Source organism: Spodoptera frugiperda, chromosome 2 (assembly GCF_023101765.2).
Source record: "Spodoptera frugiperda isolate SF20-4 chromosome 2, AGI-APGP_CSIRO_Sfru_2.0, whole genome shotgun sequence".
NCBI classification, from domain to species: domain Eukaryota; kingdom Metazoa; phylum Arthropoda; class Insecta; order Lepidoptera; family Noctuidae; genus Spodoptera; species Spodoptera frugiperda.
In genome coordinates this window covers 4,223,359-4,243,700 of record NC_064213.1, presented here as the reverse complement: position 1 = coordinate 4,243,700, position 20,342 = coordinate 4,223,359, and the positions used below count along the sequence as shown (strand labels likewise).

At 34.6% G+C, this 20,342-nt stretch overlaps 1 protein-coding gene across 10 annotated transcripts in view; it reads right to left on the bottom strand.

Moving 5' to 3' along the window:
* LOC118269462 (putative polypeptide N-acetylgalactosaminyltransferase 9) overlaps nucleotides 1-20,342 on the bottom strand; it is a 178,558-nt gene that overhangs the window by 51,295 nt on the left and 106,921 nt on the right. Inside the window, exon 1 of one of the 10 annotated variants that reach the window (XM_035584582.2) lies at nucleotides 11,738-11,757. The exons of the other annotated variants lie outside the window; for them this stretch is intronic. The gene's annotated coding sequence lies outside the window, so the exon portion shown is untranslated. Of the gene's footprint in view, nucleotides 1-11,737; nucleotides 11,758-20,342 lie in introns of those variants that run through there. 10 annotated transcript variants of the gene reach the window in all.

The window sequence follows — 20,342 nt, the reverse complement described above, 5'->3', positions numbered from 1 at the left end:
CTTTTGTTATTCTACTAACATAATACATGATGATTACAATAAAAGTATACAAAATATGGCCTTCGATAAAACACTTCCGCATTACCCTAAGTGTGAGTTATAAAATGAACAGACTTTATGAGTTCATAGCGACTAATGCAAGCACACCCTGTACAGTTAATCTCTTTAATGCAATCGTGCCATCCAATACTCGTACTATGCAAGCGAAAATTTGCTGCAATTTTTCACTTAAACAAAAGAGCGCAAATTCCATTGCCAGTTCTCTCCACTACGTTTTCAAGAAACACCGTCTAAACGCTGCGGTGGATGTTAATCTCTTCCGTCCGATCGCTCTTTTCAGGGTTAATGGTGTGCAAGAGTCTTCGGTGTGAATTGCGATTACGAAAGATACTCACGTTCCAACGCTGTCCCTCGAGTTTGCGTCTTAACTCCAGACTTTCTTTATTAGCAAAGTAAAAAAATATATAATTTCTTTCCGTCGCGTTACATGCTACAACTTCGCCGTACTAAAGTAAAATAACTTGGACGTTCCTTGGACAGAATTTCAATCAACCGAGAGTAGGTACTTACTTGTATATTACAAAAAATATTGGAGTCACATTTTCTCTAGAGATTTGTCAGAAACGATCATAATTTATTATGTTCTCAGACTCAGGCTCCGTAAATAATTCTGAGTGTTTTTAGATATATTTCTTTGCAAACACTTCGGTAATGTTAATGTTTTGCCAGAGTGAAAAATAGAATGTATGTAGGTTAGTTTTGTAAGTAGTACCAACTTAGGTACCGCTTACATTAGTCTTGTTTTGGATTAATGTATTTGGGAAATTCGATTCTGAAGCTTTTTATATTACACAAAACTTCTAAAGTTTTGGCTGAAATTACTTTCATTTCCAGACAAAAACATCAACAATCAATTAATAACACAAACTAATCAACAATTACACCTAACAAAACACTAAGTTAATAGCCAATATAATCTCAACATAGAACCTGTTTAAACCAATACTAATAATAGGAACATCAAAATAGACCACAAATAACATGAAACCAAACAAACATAAACACAATCCCAGAGCTTTCAAGAAAACGTTCCGTTGTTAATGAACTCTGTGTACGAGCAATTTGAAAACAAAACAACACGAGTCGAGAAACTAAGAAAAACAATGTTGCTATTTGCTACCATGATAATATTATATTATCGCGAAGCAAGAAGCGAGCTCCGTTGACCGCACGCTATGTCGAGTGACAAATTAAATGAATTTACGGGCAACAGACTTAGGGTGTCCGCAAACAGCGGGCTTTTCTTAAACTTACGACACATTTATTTATAACACAACATATAAAAAGATAACCATCCGCTCTTATGACTCGAAATAAAAATAGTTCACAATTATACGATAGTGGTGAGCATTGTGTATTTAAAAAAATACCATAAAGTTATTGAACGTCTCAACATAACACAGTTAAAAAATAATTTTAGCCCCTGGTGATTAAGAACTTTCTAATATTTTAGTACATCATTCTGATAACGAAAATGTTGAAAAATATTTGTCACTTCTTCAACCGACTATCTGCAACCGCCCTTAGCCAGTAGACATATGTAATGCTCTTTGCGAGAATGTAAATACAATATACATGACTCAGCTTTCTGAGGGCGCTCGGTTTCATTGTGATAGGTTTAGTCTTGATCTCCTTGAATTTATCGTTCCTTAGTGTTGGGTTATTCTGGGTTAAATTGTGAGCTTTTGAAGGTTTCAACTACGTAGCACTTTGTGAGGGTATATAGAAAAAGGGTTAGATACAGTTTCTTTTTCATAAACGCGAACGTGTCAGGCCATTGATGGTTATCATGTTCGAATTTTCTGTTGGGTGTCATAGTGCTTAGGAGAGGTCTATCTAGACGAATGGTAGTTTGAACATTGACACATACTTGAAGACTTTTCTATTTCTCTCTATTCCGCTAATCTCTTTTGATTTTGGATAATCAGAATACAAAAATCTTAACTTACAAATTGAAGTAAGTAGAGAGGTTACATTTACGAGTATAAAAGCTATTAATTTTTTTCTCTATTAGGTGACATATTAAATGTGCTCAAATTTCTCAACTATAGAACGCTAACGAGCTCTAATCATCGTCATCTTTAGGGTCTATTCTAGGCACCAATCAACTTATAGCTAATAAACAAGTTGAGTAACAACGCAAGTGACTAACGATGATTGCCTGACAAGGTAACATTTAGATTCTTTGTAATATTCTTATAACGCACAATTAGGTTCTATTCAGTAATAAATAGGGCTCGGCATGAGCTTGCAAAACCATTTTTCAAACCAAAATAAGGCTGAAAGAAAGAGGTCTTGAATTATTTTCAGAGAATATCAAAAGTTATCTGATTAACCACTGCCTGTTTTGGAGAGTTTACTGAATCCTTACTTACCGCCGTACTCAGAGTCATTAAATAGTCACATAACCCAATCCTTAGCAATTGTTTTCTATACAAAATCGTTACTAAGGAATAGTTTAAGTCATTATTAAATGACTCTGAGTACGGCAGATAGTATTAAAAACCATATGATATGTCTACTGTATCATTTTCAAAGCGATCCACATAAAAATATCAATAGCATAATAACATCAAAAAATATGAACTCAACAAGTGCCCAGTGGCCGTACGTCGACCACAAGTCGTCTGTGTAATAAATACTTAGCACTTTCATGGCATAGACATGCAAATGTGTCGGTTACGGCTGCTCCACGGTTTATGAATGTCATCGCTATCGCTTACAGAAGTGGCGTCTACGAAATATTATGACTGCACTGCGCCTTAAATGGCGCAGACGTTTATGTGAAAGAAAGATTTGTCGTTTTTGGAGTTTTGGAAGTGTTATTATTAGAAGCATATGAAAATTTTTGAAGCCTGGAGTAGTTAAGTATAGCTTTTTTAGCACAGTGAAATGACCGTGTTGAGATAAAAAAAATAGTTTAAAAATATGCAACTGCTCATCAAAATCAATATTTGAATCCATAATGACACAAACACACTATCACACTACACACAACGCAAACAGAAACGACAACACAAAATCTGTCAATCATGTAACACGCCTAGTTCTGCTCTGCTATGAAAATGCTGACGACATGTTCGGATTTTACGACCATCCCGAAATTTGCAACAAAACAAACCATGACTGGGGAACAAATCGACGTAGTCCGACGTAGATGACATTTCTGACAGCCACTTTGTACGGGGATTGCGTAAACGAAAAAAACTTCAACGAATTGAAAAAAAGTTTCGGTTGACATTTTTCGTATTAGTTTTCGTGACGTGACGTCTCGACGCGTTATATTTTTTTTTTTGGGATCAACCTGTAGCTTAGATTTCGATTATAACTGTCAACCTTCATATACAGAACGTGTTTAATATGTTTCTGCGTACAATTTTGAAACTAGTTTTTTTAGAGTACTAGTTTTAGCGAAAAATAAAATGTCGCTTGGTTTTACAATTTTAATGGAACTTTTTACGAGCGCAAAACGTGACCTGCGTTATTTCAGGTCATTGGAGCTCTGGAATCACCTGAGTTTTATTTTTATCTGTAGCTAGGTAACAGGATGATTTGGAATTTGGACACTCAGACATTTTATATGTTTTCAATTGCCAATTAATATTACATAATTTTTGGCATTATATGGAGTGATATAATAAAGAGACTACAATTTTTTAAGTGTACGTAGAAACAAGCAGTAAACTTATAATACCTTAAAAAAATATTTACTTAAAATATTAATCGAATACTAAAAACTGCAATACTTAAGATAATTTTTTAATCTCACAATCAAATACAATCACTTTATTTAGATCCTTTTACAATCTCACTGGTACAACGCGTAAAAACAATCGTAAGAAATTACAGGGTGTAGTCACAAGCTCTACTGCAATTTATGTGGCGACAGCCAATTAGTATCCGTTTCAAAATACACAACAACTCGGTAACTGCCAAGATTCTTCACGACTTTGACAAGAATTCCGTCGAGTTTGGAAACTCGAGTGCGTATCAGAAACACTCATTATTCGTCAGGTGAAATAGATGGCGGAATGTTGGTAACAGATACTTTTACTTGAAAACTTTGTGAAACAAAACGAAGGAAGACGATACAAATTGTTTGAGGAAGCTACTTAATTTCTGTTTGTTAGGGAGAACGATATAATTTCCTTGTATAACTATACCATAACCATATAATATAGATAGAAAACAAAAAATGTGATAAACTGCTGATTATTCTTATTGCTTAATAGCGGACCTCGCAAACTTTGTTTCGGCTTGACATTTTTTCTGGGCATCTCTGTTTTTTTTTAACTTACAAAGAACGTTTTCCTAACAATAACAAACCTAACAAAAAAATATTATATTATATATTAGTAAAATTATATCTAAAAATAATTATTAAACAGAAATGAATGAATATCTTAAACCGTATAAGGACTATTTTGAACAAATCGAACCACCAATCACTCACACATCACATCAAAGTAGTTAACCCGCAAAAACGCTTCACTGACACTCAAAGCTATCGGAAACTTAATTGCAAATCGGCTGACTTGACGAGGGGTTTCTCAATTTTACTCAAATCGACCGTTCAACGGCTCAAAACCTCGTATCTAAATTGGCATTTCATCAGAATAGAACGAGATAGAGCGTCACCAAGGCCGCTGGAAGAGATAAAATAGATAAATCAATTGATTGACATAATATCCCGTAGTCGAAGGGACCTTTAATCAATGAGTAAGAGAAGAAAATCGCACCAAGCCGATTAACTACGGAGGTCGGATTGAAGGGAAATGATTAAACGCGGAATTAGCCGCGATAAGGAAGCGGCGGGCGACGGTTGATCGGCGTTATTTTGATACCAACTTTGTTTCATGATTGAATTTTTAACACTTTCCGACTGAAGTGTCAATTTTTGTTAATTTAATTCTTGAATCAGAAAATGCATCGGATTTAATTTTAATCTTGTAATTGAGTTAGATGCTATACCCTTTAAACTGATTAAAAGAAAAAAGAGATTTACCAACGTTGAAACCTATCTGTTATTCTATGTATCACACACATCCAAATAATATTATAGAGAAGATAAGCTCTAATATCACTACCCTTGTCTATACATATAATTCAATAAGACGTAATGGTGATTACCGATCGTACACCACAAAGTATCTCCCCGTGTCCTAACTCTCAAAGACATTGAAGGAGATAGCGCCCCACAAAGGGAAACCTTACTAAAATTGATATCTCTGCCAATAGGATTACTACGGCTATTACATGTTAATATCTTGTAACGTACCGTATCTTTGATGCCCTTTAATATAAGCCCCTTGAAACTTAATTTGAGGTTATATCTTTTGTTACAATGAAACCCTTGGTGAACCAAAATCCCGGCTTTGTTAATATATGAAATGAAGTATACTCTTTAACAAAATAAAAATATCAAAACTAATACGTGAAAACTGTTGTTTTTAAACGATTTTATCTACATAACAACATTGGAAAAACAAATAGTTTAAAATCGCGAAAGCTAATCCATTTAAAATCTAAACGATGCAACACTGAATATAAACATAAAAACTATTGAGAGTATTAAAATTCAATTTGGCGGCGACTCTTATTTATACACAGTCAATATTCAGTATGATTCACATCGTACGCAGCGGAAAAAATATCAACCGCGCACCCGAACTTCATTGGCAAACAATTCGACCGTGCTCGAGCGTTACCGACACTCGGTGGGGTAAAAAAAGGATATAGGCTAGTCGACATCACACGCACGGAAAACATGACGGTCGCTTCCGTTCGCATGCGAAATAAAACGTATCGTCCCGATCCGACATCAATGCGGTACCATACGGCAACCCATACACTTACCGACAAATTACAATACACAGGGCTCCGAATATTCGACGTTATTGCGTAAACTCGTCCCACATTGTTCGCTGTAACGTAGTTCCGAACGTCCGTGTCGCTCGTAAATCATGAAGGTAATTTAAATTTTGTCATTAGAGCTAAACTTATGTTATTTTGCACCAAAACGTGCACCTGTGGTGAGAGATAACATGAAGCATAAATCAAAATAATGGCATATGAAAAGGAAATTTGTTGCAGTCAACACAAATATGTGGCAAAATTTTGGGTTAGAAAATAAAACGTAGGGAAATACTGCAATCCAATTTAGTAGAAAATAGCTAGTTTTATTTGCGTGTAAACAGTAGGAGGCTGTGTTTAATCGCTTCATTTAACAGTGTTCCCGTGAACACGGCCGCGAGTGTACAATACATGCGGGTTGGGTGCGCTGCGTTTTATAGCCAAGCCATGTATCAAAGTTTCGCGAGCGGTCTGAATATCTACCAAGAGTCAGGACCTCCCGTCGACAATACACGACCAGACTTTACGGCGAAAATTCGCAAACTTTGTTTGAAATTAGTTTGTGTATACCTTTCTAGTGGGTCGTTACAGGAAGACACGATTGTGCTCGGAGCACGGTAACGTTGTCTTAGAACAACGAGATTTTGTTTCTGCGAGAAGTGCTGGCGATACCATCTCTCTTGGTACAAACGACATTATTACAAATCTAATCTCAGTACGAAAATATGAAAAACCAGACAACATTCTGCCACCGTACAAATGTAACAAAGTGCTTTGTTTAACTGTTGTTCTGAAGAATATAACAGGACAATGTCGACTAGTTTGACGACAGCTAAGAATTCGTTACAAAAGTAATTTTCAAAACAGTGAATCTGGGCCATGGTCCGACTGTAGAAAGATAGAAAGAGACCAGAAAAATACAAAACATAATCTAACAAAAGCGAGCTTAACCAATGGGATTTAGGGCAAAAACATATTACAAAGTAAGAAAAATAAAAAGGTTGAAAAGACTTCATTATCGCAGGAATTTTGTTGATTGTACAAATTAATTCGAGAGCAATTCTTAGTATAATAATAACTATTGTAAAGCACGTTAATCCTGATAAGACGAGTCGGATCTAATTAAAAAGATCTCCGGTCTTGTTCTTCGAAATATTAAACGAAACAGAAGATACAAAGTCTGATACAATTTGGTCGGGATGCGAGGTGAATTGGTTCTTATTTCGTGAGAAATAAGATTCAGCTGGTGTAGGGGCGACGTAGGCATTGTAAGCTGCCAGGAACAGTAACTGAGAGAACGCCAACGGAAAGGCAAGCGCTTGAAGCGATGTAGCCATAATTTGAGTCGTTTCATCAGAATTACTGAGCCCGCTCTAGGTAATCTTCACAAAACTTCATTTTAGTCAAGTGAACGCAAATTATATCCCTTTGAGAATGTAGGACGAATAAGTTTTGTGCTAACTTACCTATTTTCCTTGATACGCTCCTTTACGAAAACTTTTGGATAAGTTAATAGCTTAATATTTTTTATGTTCCTGAATATGTTCAGAGTTTTAGAAAAGTTTTGATAGGTAAGCGAAAAAATATTTACCTTCGCATAACGAAGTACGATGTCCTTAAGCCGCGAAACATAAAATAAATCAGAAACAGGGATAATGAGATTTCATACAATTTATGTTTAAAGTTTATTACGAGAACATCAATAAGATTGCGTTAAAGATACCAGTCTATCGAGAAAGTTAAATTAGATAACAATTTGTTTGATAATCGAGATGCTTTAATGAATCTATTGACGTTTGAGTAGTCAAAGACGATGGGCCACTTTCAATTGAGATGGGAGATAACAGAGAGAATCATATCTTATTCCAGAGGACGCTGGTGGATCATTCAATAAGTAAATCTAAAAGCAATTCACGTAAAACACGATTTCAGTTTTCCCAGAGTATATCGCAAAGCCACAAAATAAGATTACCAAACGTTTCAACGTACTCTCGGGTACGCTGGCCAGTTTTACGATTACGACTGTTGCACTAAATAAAACCGTAATACGTTTTCCCATCTATCAAAATCCAAATATACTTTATGTCAATACAGTAAGGTAGAAATTTATTTAGAATATATTCTTGCCAGGAAAATAGCAAACACATAGCTAGTACTAAAAATCGCATTATCCAAACAGGCATAAACTTGCAAACACAATGCATATACTAGTTGCGTGAACTATGAATACTAAGACGCTAACAAAACTAAAAACCTCAAACATGACCTAACAGAATGTAGAATTATCTTGCATTACCTAACGTACCTAACTACAGTGTAATTTCCTAGAATTTATGATCTAGATAAACTTTTGACCCTAAGACTACCTGAATGCTGTACGTGACAAAAGACTATTGCTAAGAATTTCTTTGTTTGACAACAAAAAAGATCTGACGAATATGGCCAACGGCAGCACTTTGAAAGAAATACTACAAATAGGCGTTCTGTTCACATCTGAGCTAGGCACAAAGCTGTGAATTGAATCAAGAAAATGCGTGTGACCTTCGGGAAACCGTTTCAGAGGAACAGGATCTTAAACTTTAATAGAATACAGACACATACATATATACATGTGCAATATAGTGAACCTTTGCAAAATTTATCCTACATTGTCGAAGTTCATCCATAATGAAACTGTTATCCTGACGTGGCGCGTGTTTTCTTTGTACTATCGTATAAAAGGGGGCCCTTTGATCCTCCCAGTTCGACAGAGGACCAGTGGCAACAATTCAAACTATTCACGATAAAAGGGGTTTAACTAAAAATAGGTATCCACGCAAACCGTTGGGCGAAGGACTTTCAACGAGAATAAGAGGACAGTCTTTGTTAAGGCACGTAAGTAACGAGACTGTTTTGTAACAAAAGAATCATTCCGACATCCGTATTCCAGTAGAGAAGGTTAAAAATCTTTATTGAGAATATCGTAATTGCAATAAATAACGCGAGCGATAAAACGGAGCGTACAACATCAATAATTCATTCGAGCCACCAATAAAAGTTGAACACGAAATGAGTTTAATTTTTTTACCATTTTGTATTGTGTATTTTGCTTTTTTTGTAATTAAAACTTCCCAGACTTTTAAAGTTTAATGAAAACAAGTAAGATAGAGTGAAAGACCATATTAGACGGGATCATTATTAAATGTTGCTGTTAGATATAATTAGTTAATGAAGAAAGTTCATTGTTTAATGCCAGAACTTCGGCTCTCTATGTTAACCTAATAGCGTTATAGAATAATCTTTAGTGTAATCACCGTTAAAGAAAATGGCGATCATAAATATAATAAATTTACATAACGATGAAGCTCCTGTGCAGATAGTTGTGGAATAGGTTCCTATATCAATTTAATCACCTGGCTATTAAAGTTGATTCTGAGTTGTTATTGAAAATAAAAAATAAATTGACATGATTTCTATGAGTTAAGAAATAAATAAAATATTTGAATATACGAGTGGAAATATAAAAAAGAAACAAAAATACAGATCGTAAACTCTGGTTCTTGGCACGATATTCCGGCCAGCGAGGTACATTTTGCACTTACTTGTGGCCAAGCGAAAATGGGGCACAATTTCTACATAGAAATTTAGCAGCAAACGCCATATTGCGTATCGCCGTATTTCTAACTTGTCCTTCAAATATATTTTTCGGTAAAGTTAAACATTAATCTTAAAGAAATCAACAAAAATACAATTAATACAGTAAATGTCTTTATTATTCAAGCAAACATACAATCGATTTGTAAAGAACTTCCTCTATGTATCTATCTATAGACATTTTTATCAATTTCAATAACTAAAATAAAGCCTCTCTAAACACGTATTTGACTTCATAAAAAAAAGATAATCAAAAGTAAAATAACTTACAAACTTCCAAAAACAGGAACACACAATTTTCATGTAACGATTAAAACACAAACTTGGTTTAAAACAATCTGTTTTCCAAAAGTAATAAGCTAACATCCTTAGCCAAACCAAGAACTAAATTCTTCTACTCGTTCGACGCTTCATCGAGCTCACTCGTGTAGTTCCCTTTACATAATCAGTACTTAAACTTGAAAGTTCCGACAAATTACACTGTTCATGAAGCTCGAAGCTAATTGTCATATTTACTACCAGACCAACTTGTTCAGGCGTAAGGCCACTAACTTCCATGGAATTAGTCTTCTCAAATACTTCCAGGTGTACCCTTTCGTAAACCGGTCGGTCTAACTTGCCGGATAAACCTCAAATTATAACACCGAATTTTGGAGTCAGGAGTACGGTAAGTTGAGACCAAATTATCATTAACATAAGTTCCGTCGCAGTTTGTTTTAACTATGTCGTGTCAACTTCATAATTTGTCGGAGTTAGTTAAGAAATCAATTGGTTGATATCATTAGCGTATCGTTCAATCAATTTTATCACCATTACAAGTTGTGTTACTTAAACTTACGAAATAATTTGATAACAGTAACCGTTTATCATGAATAAAATCTTTTTGTAATAATAGTAATCTGTTGGAATCAAATTTTAACAACAATTTAACGCTATCTAGCGGAGAGAACGGAAACACAAGCTGCAATCATTATTTATCGTTTTGGAAACAGCTACTGTTAAATGTTAAAATGGCTCCAAGACATCTACAAAGAAATGTAAGAAAAGAAGTAGTTTTACCATCGAAGCTAGTAATTTACTAAGGTATATCATTTGTCAGAGTTTGTATAGAACATTCTAAAAACACCGCAAATACTTGAGACCTTTTATTTAACTTAACAAAACATAAAGAATGAAAACGACATTTGGAGTGTTAGCCGCACAAACACTTAAAACGTATACCTACGTACAATATAGACCATGCGTAGTGCTTATATCAACAAAATGGTGGAATGGAAAGTGTAAATAATAATAAAAGAGCAAACGAATGCAACGTCACGGAGACTCGTGATATTGACACAAAATATTTCCCTTAGAAAGTTTTCTAGGTACATTTCAGCCATTCATCGCTTGCCCTTTCCATTTCTTCGACCTCGAATAAAGTGTATTTTGTATTACGGTAAAATTTAGGCTAGAATACGGAGTAGACATCAATTTGAAGCAGAAAGTACACTACTAAACAGCTTACCTTAATATAGCCCACCCAAAAAATAAGAACTACGCGTATAAAGCAGTTTCAAAGCTTGTACTAGATCATCATACGCTAAGTAAGACAGAAGTACAAGCGTGATTTCATGACAATGATAAAAATATACGTATTGTCATAATCATATTATCTCATTATGCATCACGATTAAATGAATCCGTCTATTAATAAACTGCTTAAAATAAAGGTGTAAATGTAAATAACAAGTTAAATGCAAACGAGCGCATTAACTAAGTCGACAGTTACAACTTCCGTATAAATGATAAACGGACCGTTTTCGCATTTCCTTTCCACGGACAAATGAAAATTGCTGCACTTATATAATTAGGTTGGATGAAAACAAATTTTGTGCAATGAATATTATGGGCACTGGACAATCTGTAATAAGGGACAATAAACGTTCCAATGTTGATGGTAATTGCAACGCTGATGGCGGTAGTTTGACCGTTATTAATTATGTCGGAAACAGAAAAAATATATTGTTATTAAAACTGTTCGTGGATGTTATTTTACAAAAATATATTTAGGCTGCAAAAAATATAAAATTTGTTAATTAACCAAAAATAGGTGTGGACTTATTTTGAGACATGATAATCTGTTGTCTGTATATGCAGAATCAGCCATATCCAATCATAAGCGTACCAGTCGTTACAAAACGGACGATACCTGATTAGTATTCACGAAAAACAACGGCCAAAACAAGCCAGAATATCGCCGAAATTGGTTGCTTTTTGAGTTTCCCAATACCTTCGTTGCTCGGACATTTGTTTCTGAATTTTTACCTGCAACAAAAAGAAATGAAATTAGATTTTGCCACGATCCACTTTCCAAGACAGTTTAAGAAGATGACTTTCAAAATTAACACTACCGATTTGATGGCCAAGCAAAACCTCTTTGATCGTGGGCGACACAAAAGAAAGGGGACTTATCATTATTTTGCATAGTGTGAGCATTGAGATATTCATTGTCGTGAGCAACAGTAAAATAGTACGTCATTCTAAGCTACAGTTCAATTGAATCAGCATTACCAAGTATGGAGTTACGATTTCTCGACTAAGATTTAAGACTTCACGCTGACCTTTCATTCTTTTACAACATTTTCTAAACAATTTCTCGTGATCATTTCAATCATAGATATAATACAAGACAACACTTTCTTTGTATGAAATATTTTCAATGAAAATCGATGTATAGACATTCCGATACGGTTCAATTTCGTCGAGAACAGCTTCGTGTATTCATACAGAGTTAGCAATGGCAAGGCTATTATGCTAAACGGAATAACGGAGATATTGGAGTTGTTGCGAAGTCCACACGTCCATGATGAGATGACACTCGTTTTACGACCGCCCATTCGCAATCCAACTGGATTCCTGACTCAGTCGCAACATAGTGTTTATGTTTTTATTTTACTATCCCGTACGTGCGGTGTTTCATGTCACGATAAAATCGTTACGTACACTGTATCTAGTCGGATCAGAGTCTAGAAAGTAGTGATTTTATGGCCTATTTTTAACTTGTTATGGTTATGTGCCATCATCAATATAAAATATTATGATCTTTATATCCCAATAGACGGATTTTAGTAACTTCTATGAAGCTCACTACAAATTGGTTTGCCCAAACTTGTAGTGTCTTAATTCTATTACCGTACTCTTTATATTTATATATTTTTTCTCTATTCCAAGATTATTATTTTCTTGCAAAATGTCAAGGAGTTTCCAAGCAATTATAAAAGCCGTGTAAAAAATGCAATATCATTAAACTTTTCCTTTAAAACATAGAGAAAAATCTTATGATTCGTGTTTTAGAACGGCAGAAGTAAACTTGGTCGGCAATTTAACATGAAAAGAGCATACAGAAAATCTTTGAGCTGGGAAAGTTTAAGGAGTTGTTTGTTAGTATGAAATGTTATTATTGCAGTTTGAAGAATACTAGAAGAACATTGCAGTTCCGACCAACGACTGTGAAATGGGATGGTTGATAATGACGAAGTATTTCAAAGAAGCCAACGGTTTTGAGATGAATAAAACGATTATGGAGTAGCTTGTGTTATTTTATGTCGTCTGTCAAGATGGAATTCATCTAATAAAAAGGATTTATTTGTGCAGCATTCCTCACTTCTAAGCATATTAGGCGCTATAGTAAAACTTTACCCACTTATCTCTCAATACGCAAACAAGTTAAATACAATCCTATTTACTTTATTTTATAAAACGGGTCAGGTAAACAACCGTAAACAAATTCACAACAACAGAACAACAAAGTGACATCATTAGAATCGTATAAAGGTTGCGTGTGAACTCGGAGCGAATCCTACCACGCCTAGCCAAGGGGCAAATGTCCCAAAATTGTGACGTCACATTTCCGCTCGACCAGCACAATTTAGTTAGGGAAGTGCACCAAACCCGGCCGGCCGATATTACGGAACGGAACGGAACCGTACCTGCTAATCCTATTTTTGTCAACTCGATTCCGTTTCTGCGGACACGGTTCTGTCAGTTAATCAGGTTTACTTTGTTGTTAATGCTTGCGGTTCCTTGTTTTGTAGATAATTATTTATTGTTTGTGTTCCTTTTTCGTTGGTGTGTTAATTAGATTTGTTTTGTTTGTGGATAGAGTGTTTGTTTAGATGTACATGACAAGTATGTATATGTTACATACGTCGTGTACTATTTAAGGAATATTTTATTTAGTATAAGATTAATTTTTATGACTATAAGAGTACAAAATTACGCCGTGTTTTTCGATCCGCAGAAGTAAATAGACACAAAATGGTCACTTTGATTCCAAATATTCCTAATCACCTGAATCACCTCAAGTTTCGTAGTAAAAATAACAGAGAATTTACGAGAACAAAATAATGCAAAACATTACATAACATCAATCATTAACCGCAATTACGAAGTGAATTAATTAGCAAAAAAAGAACTCCTATTTACCTCATTAAACACAAGCATCAACGCCCCTGATATGCACTAAGCATGCCTAAAATATTGACAAGGAAACAACTAACTAATGAACATGTTGTAAATGTAAACTGTTACATAGTTGATAGTAGCGATTAAAGCAACTACAAAACCAATGTCGTATTATGGGTAGACGCGTAATAATAATGCAATTTAACGAATCGTAAGACCGCAACGGTTAACCCACATCAGTCGGCATCAAGGCAAACCGCTGTGTCGTCTCTGACACTTATGAGTTTGTAAACTTTACACATATTGGTAAAACTTTTGAGTTAGGCAAAGAGATATACGTACCAACATACCAACACATATACAGTGTCGAAACTATTATTTGGAGACTAAACATAGAAGCTATTTATAGAGAAGTTAATGAGTTTCATACATGGCATTTGCTGCAGTGTGACAGCAGAATTACTTGATAAGCCTTTATTGGACTTTAACTAACCAAGTGAACTCGTAAACTTACAAATATGAAAATTCTACCTACTAAATTATTCTGGAGAATTGTATTAGTGAAGACACATTGTATTAGTGAAGATAAAAGAATTTAGCAGCATTCACAAGATTAAATCCAATCAAGGTCAAATATCCAAACAATCCTATTAAGCAATATGAATACTCCAAAATGATCATATTCTTTCGAAACTTCCACACACGTACAATAGAACCTAACCACTTCAAATCAAATTAGACCCAAGTGATCTAAAAACAAAGCACAGATTCCATTAGTACTCTTATCCTAAGATAATGCGATAAGGATGTATCTAATGACATTCCCTGACCTTCACCGAGAAATTCATGGAGTGTGACGGCCAAGGTTCATAAATAATTTCGGTAGTAAGTAGTCAGTGTTTAGTCACGCATGATACGACGCACTTGTGTCATAACATAATCGATGTCACGGTATGCTGATGGGTTTAATAATAACGTACGTACAATTTTATTGATGTTTTAAGTGTTGCTCAAGTTTTGATAAACTATTGCATGTAGTTAAAATGTTAGGGTCAGTGTAATCTCGTTGGATTTTTATATTTTTAGGAGATTGCTTGTTTAATCAAACAGCAATTAATTGCTGTTCTGATAGGCTTTTTTGTGGGGGAAAATCATCCAATCAAGTATTACACTCTGACTAAAAACTACCCCGTTCCTACTCCTGCTTTTCGAGCCGGAGCCCCGGTAAACCCGCTAGATAGTCCGCAGAACCGGAATTTTGGTAGGCTTCGACATGCCTGTTATATGATAAAATAAGACATTTATTCGATACTGATCATATTTTTTGTGGTATGTACCTAAGTAATGGATTTCTTCCAGAAAATGCGTACATTCTTTTTCACCCGACAAAAATGTGTGTTACAAACTGATTTATTTACAACAATATTAGTATTGTTGTTCGATTCGAGATCACCATAATTGAAATTATAGCAATTAATTACATGACAATACAATAGTAGACATGTAACTCGATATAGATAATTACCAATATATTATAATTGGTTACATAATAGGACATTCAATAATGAGTAATAAGATATCGAATGATTGGGTACTTAATCAATGGCAAGACGCCACGGTACGGCACATAAATTACAGCCACTTTTCGCTAGTGATATTTTATTCAGAGAAACGAAATGGGTTGTTATTACATAGGGATGGATGAATGGATTTTGCAATCCATGTTTTTATCCATAATGTATTTTTGTTTTTACTTCATCATATCAGCTAAAGTCATCGATAGCTTTTTAGCCATAATATAGGCTTTTCACACAATGACTTTCAGAGTCACTGGTTGGAAACGACCTGCATCCAGCGGTTTTATACGATTATTTGAATGTTATTACGTAATATTAAATCTATTTATCACACTAATCCTACTTAATATTATAGATGTGAAAGTTTGTTTGTTTGGAAGTCTGTTCGTCAATTACGCAAAAACAACTGAACGGATTTTGATGACATTTGGTGTAAGACAAAGATAAGACAAGACAGGGTAAAAGCTGTCTTGGGTGGTAGGATACTTTTTATCACACGGGAACACGAACAGAAGCTAGTTCGATATATAAATTTCATTTATGTGTTTAGAGGTAAGTACTTATATACCTATCTGACGTATATACATTGTACATGTCACGTCACATAAAAGTTTTAATTTACAATAAGTAATATTCTGGTTGAATTTTCAACCAATTACCGAATCAAATTGTATCTATCTACCTTTAATTTATTTTGAACCTCCCCAGATTTTATAAAACTTCACGACTTTAACTGACAGAATTTAATTAAATTTTAAAATTATTAATTGGGTTTAGATTTCAATATAATTGGTTTCGAAAAAAGGTTAAATCTGTTTGTTTTGTTGACGTATTTTAAGTACTAAATTTTACTGTCTAGATATGAGTTATTTCAGATTGATAACATGGATTAATACTAAAATAATTTAGAACGATTTTTTTATTTAATCCATCGTTTAACAACAGTTCTTGTAATGAGCCTAATTCAAACACTAGCTATAACTATTAAAATAGAATAATCTCTCAATGATGGAACAATGTAAATATTTTTCCAACGAAATTAAAACCGTAAACAATTCTAAATTTGGTATATTCTAGCACGCAATTGTTGTACAAATGACTCAACATTTTGTTTGACGAGAAGATGAGGTAAATACTTGAAGTTGCACTCTCTTAAACTATTACACAAATCTTAATATTAGAGTAGGAGTAAACTTTGCACTAAGCGATGTCTTTGCATACCCGCTATGTTTGCTAAGTCAACGTGTCAAAACTTGGAGCAAATATTATAGACAGATTACATCGAGCGCAGAACTTAGATAACTTGCTTGTTTTAAATTGTTGTGCATACAGAGAGGATGATTTAGAACCAAGATGCCATATCATCATATTATGGATGTCATAAGAATCTCGTCGACATGACCTACCACAGTATCACAATAGCTTGATTGAATGTACGTAAGAATGTCAATTCTACTTTTAAACGAGAATTGACGATCACAATAATGTTACATATTTAATCCATAATCAAGTTATATCTAAATCCAAACTAACTACTTATAAATACATCTACACATGTAAAATACCAACGATTGTTTCAAACAATCCACCCAAAGCTCTATACTTGGCCACCTGTCAAGATTTACCGGGCGAGGAGGCTCAAAAGCGATGACGTCACCGCTTAGTAACGGCAAAACCAAACACGAGATGTCGGTACGAGTACACGGGGAATTATACCCATGCGTCATGAATTACAACTTCGCTCAATATGTGGATAACTTCAATTCGGATTGGGTTAACTAAGTTTACATTTCAAATGAAGAACAATATAATTTGATTACATTTACAATTACGACTCGTGTCATTGAAAATTGATGTATTAAATCAAGTACTGACGAGAACAGAATTAAAATTTTTAAATTACGAACCATTTTTTCTACAGATAGTCATTTAAAGAGGGCGTTGTTGTCGTTTATTACACTCTTTCTAAAACGAACAATACAGCTTTTGTTAAACTCGAGTTGAAAACACTAACGGTTCTTAAAGAAAACGTATTCAGTAAGGCGTAAGGAGCATAATAAGATCTGAATAAGCCACACTTAGCCTGTATCCAAATATGAAGACATAATTTCGACTTTCGACTGTGGGAAATGGGTAAATATAGTGTGCAAGCAAGCGATAGGCGGGAACCATCGCTTTAAACCACCATAGTATCATGAGGCAATCTTCAAACCCCACACATTACTGCTTTAACCGTATTTCAAGATGTTCAAACTGGTTTTATATTACCACTTCGTGTTCTCGCCAACCCATCGCCGGTGTAGGGTTGGGATTGCATTGAAGAACACAACTCGTAATGACATTTGCTGTCATTTAAAACGAGTTTGTTCGGTTCAACGTCAAACAGATAGTAGTTTTATAGCCACTGAAGTACGCAATGGGTTCATTTAAATTATGTAGATTTTAATTACAGATAACAATTTATTCGCAAATGTGTGTTTTATGTTTATGAATTCAGTCGTATCGAAAACAAAAGTTACTAAAACGTTTTCAAACAATACATCAAAATATTATTCTGTCCACAAAACAAAACAAAGTCAATTCTCTCCACGAATTTATACCTGTGTTCGAAGAAAAAAATTCTTCAGCTTTGATTAAAATCTTCCGAATATTTCGCAGCATAAATATTCACCGTATAAGTCACAGGTCGACGGTCCATGCTCCTTGACCTACAAAATTCTTGGACAATAACACCAAACACTGCGCACGGCATGTCCATTAGGCTGACAATAGCGTGAACATGTGGGTGGCTGCTCTCAACATAATATATGCTTCTTAACTTAGGCGTTTGAGGCTATTGTGAGCTGTGTGATTAGGCTGCGTTGAGAATAATTTCACGTCTTTGTTCGTTGCCAAATATTTGTTCCATCACAATTTCTAGTACCTACTTCATTTTGAATTTCAAGATGTTGTTTCAATAGACTGGGGTAATTATATCTGTTAAACCACGTAACCAACTTTGTTCACACAATTTGATATAGAACGACCAAAAAATAACGCTACACGCTATCAAGAAGACACTGATTACAAAATCGCGCTTCATTAAAACCAGAAAGAACACGCTATTAAAAATATTACCATAGCTTTTTACTGCATCCAAAAAACCTTGACACACAGAATAAATAAACATCTGGTAGTCACACAAACCAATCAGGCTATGAACGAAAAAGTTATTAATTAGTGACGTAACTATGCATTACAATCGGTTGCATCGATGCTTACACAACATTCATATGAGGTCGCGACATGCAGTCGCAACACTACCAACAATTTACAATACAAATAAATATGCAGAAAACCAACTTGTATTGTTGATCGATAAAACCTGTGTCATTAAAAGGTCGAATGTCATTTGACATTGTTCGTAAAACATTGATGACACGTGACATTTTTACTTGTATGACGAGTGTGTCATTAATGGTCAAATCTTCTATTTACGAATGTCAATAAAGTGTCAGATGTATTTTCAATAGTTATTTGGTAAATCTCATTTTTTATTCTTTACGTCTAATATTTTTTAAGCAAAATTGCCATAAATGTCACAAAAATTAAAAGTAAGGTCACATAAAATTCCCAAGCAGAAATTAAAAACTGGTGTATTTAATGTTTGTTCTTCTGCAAATACCTCATTATGTGGAGGAATGCGCGATGCGCGTAAGCAACCACGCGCCATCGATTTTTATGTGCATTGTACAAGCATTGCACATGATTGTCGTCTGAGTAGCTATAACTTTCATTGATTTTTATGTTTACAATTGTTTAATATTTTTAAGATTTCTTTCTTTTGTTCTCCAAAAATATACTCATAATAAACAATGTGATGAGGTGGAAATTCTACAAGCATCAAATGATGCTGCAGTTTAGGATCAAAGCTAGATACAAATCAGTTCATCCATTTAGGCGCTCCAATCTCACAAGTCACAGTCACACACAAACACGACAAACTTATAACACCCCTAATTTTTGCGCCTTCAGCTAAAAATCACACAGTTAACATCAAATGAGCACGCCGTATGTTACTTAACTATCATTACGCTATCGAAGCGTGGGATACAAGTCGCGTGAATCACACATAATTGTACCTAGTTGTACCATCTGTCATTGTGGCGTAATTACTTTCAAATCTCGACTCGCAACGTGTAGCTTCCGAAAGCCTGTGTTATTAATAACAAGATCGTCAGTGTGTGGTGTGATGATTTATTATGGTTCTTATTTGTTCGGTTGGTTATTGTTACTGATAGTTGGTAGTCAGGTGTGGTTATGATGTTTTTGTTGTAGATCGATTTGTATCGTGGTTGGAATTTGGTGTTCTATACTAACTATCTTATTGATGATGGTAAAAGTTCTCTAGAGCCTTTCTCAAACGCTATAGAGAGTAAAACATTTAGTATTTCCTAATACCATCGGAATAGTTCAACTATTAGCGCATTATTACTTGGGAATTAAAGATGTAGTAATGATTCCAATTAAAAGAAGAGAAGTAGTCCATTATCTTCTCCAAAAGAAATTGCCATGAAATGTCTATATCTGATCCAAATTTCTAGTATTTTTTCTTTACATTAGCGTGTATAAAGAAACAAATGTAGACATATGAGTACAGATTTTTCAAGTACTAGAAGTTAGATGGATAGCAAAATATATAGCCATGTCGAGTACCTCAATTTCTCAACAAGGAGATCAATCAAGGGCTGAATGTGGGAAGACCCATTACGGATTTATTTATCTTAAGGAGAT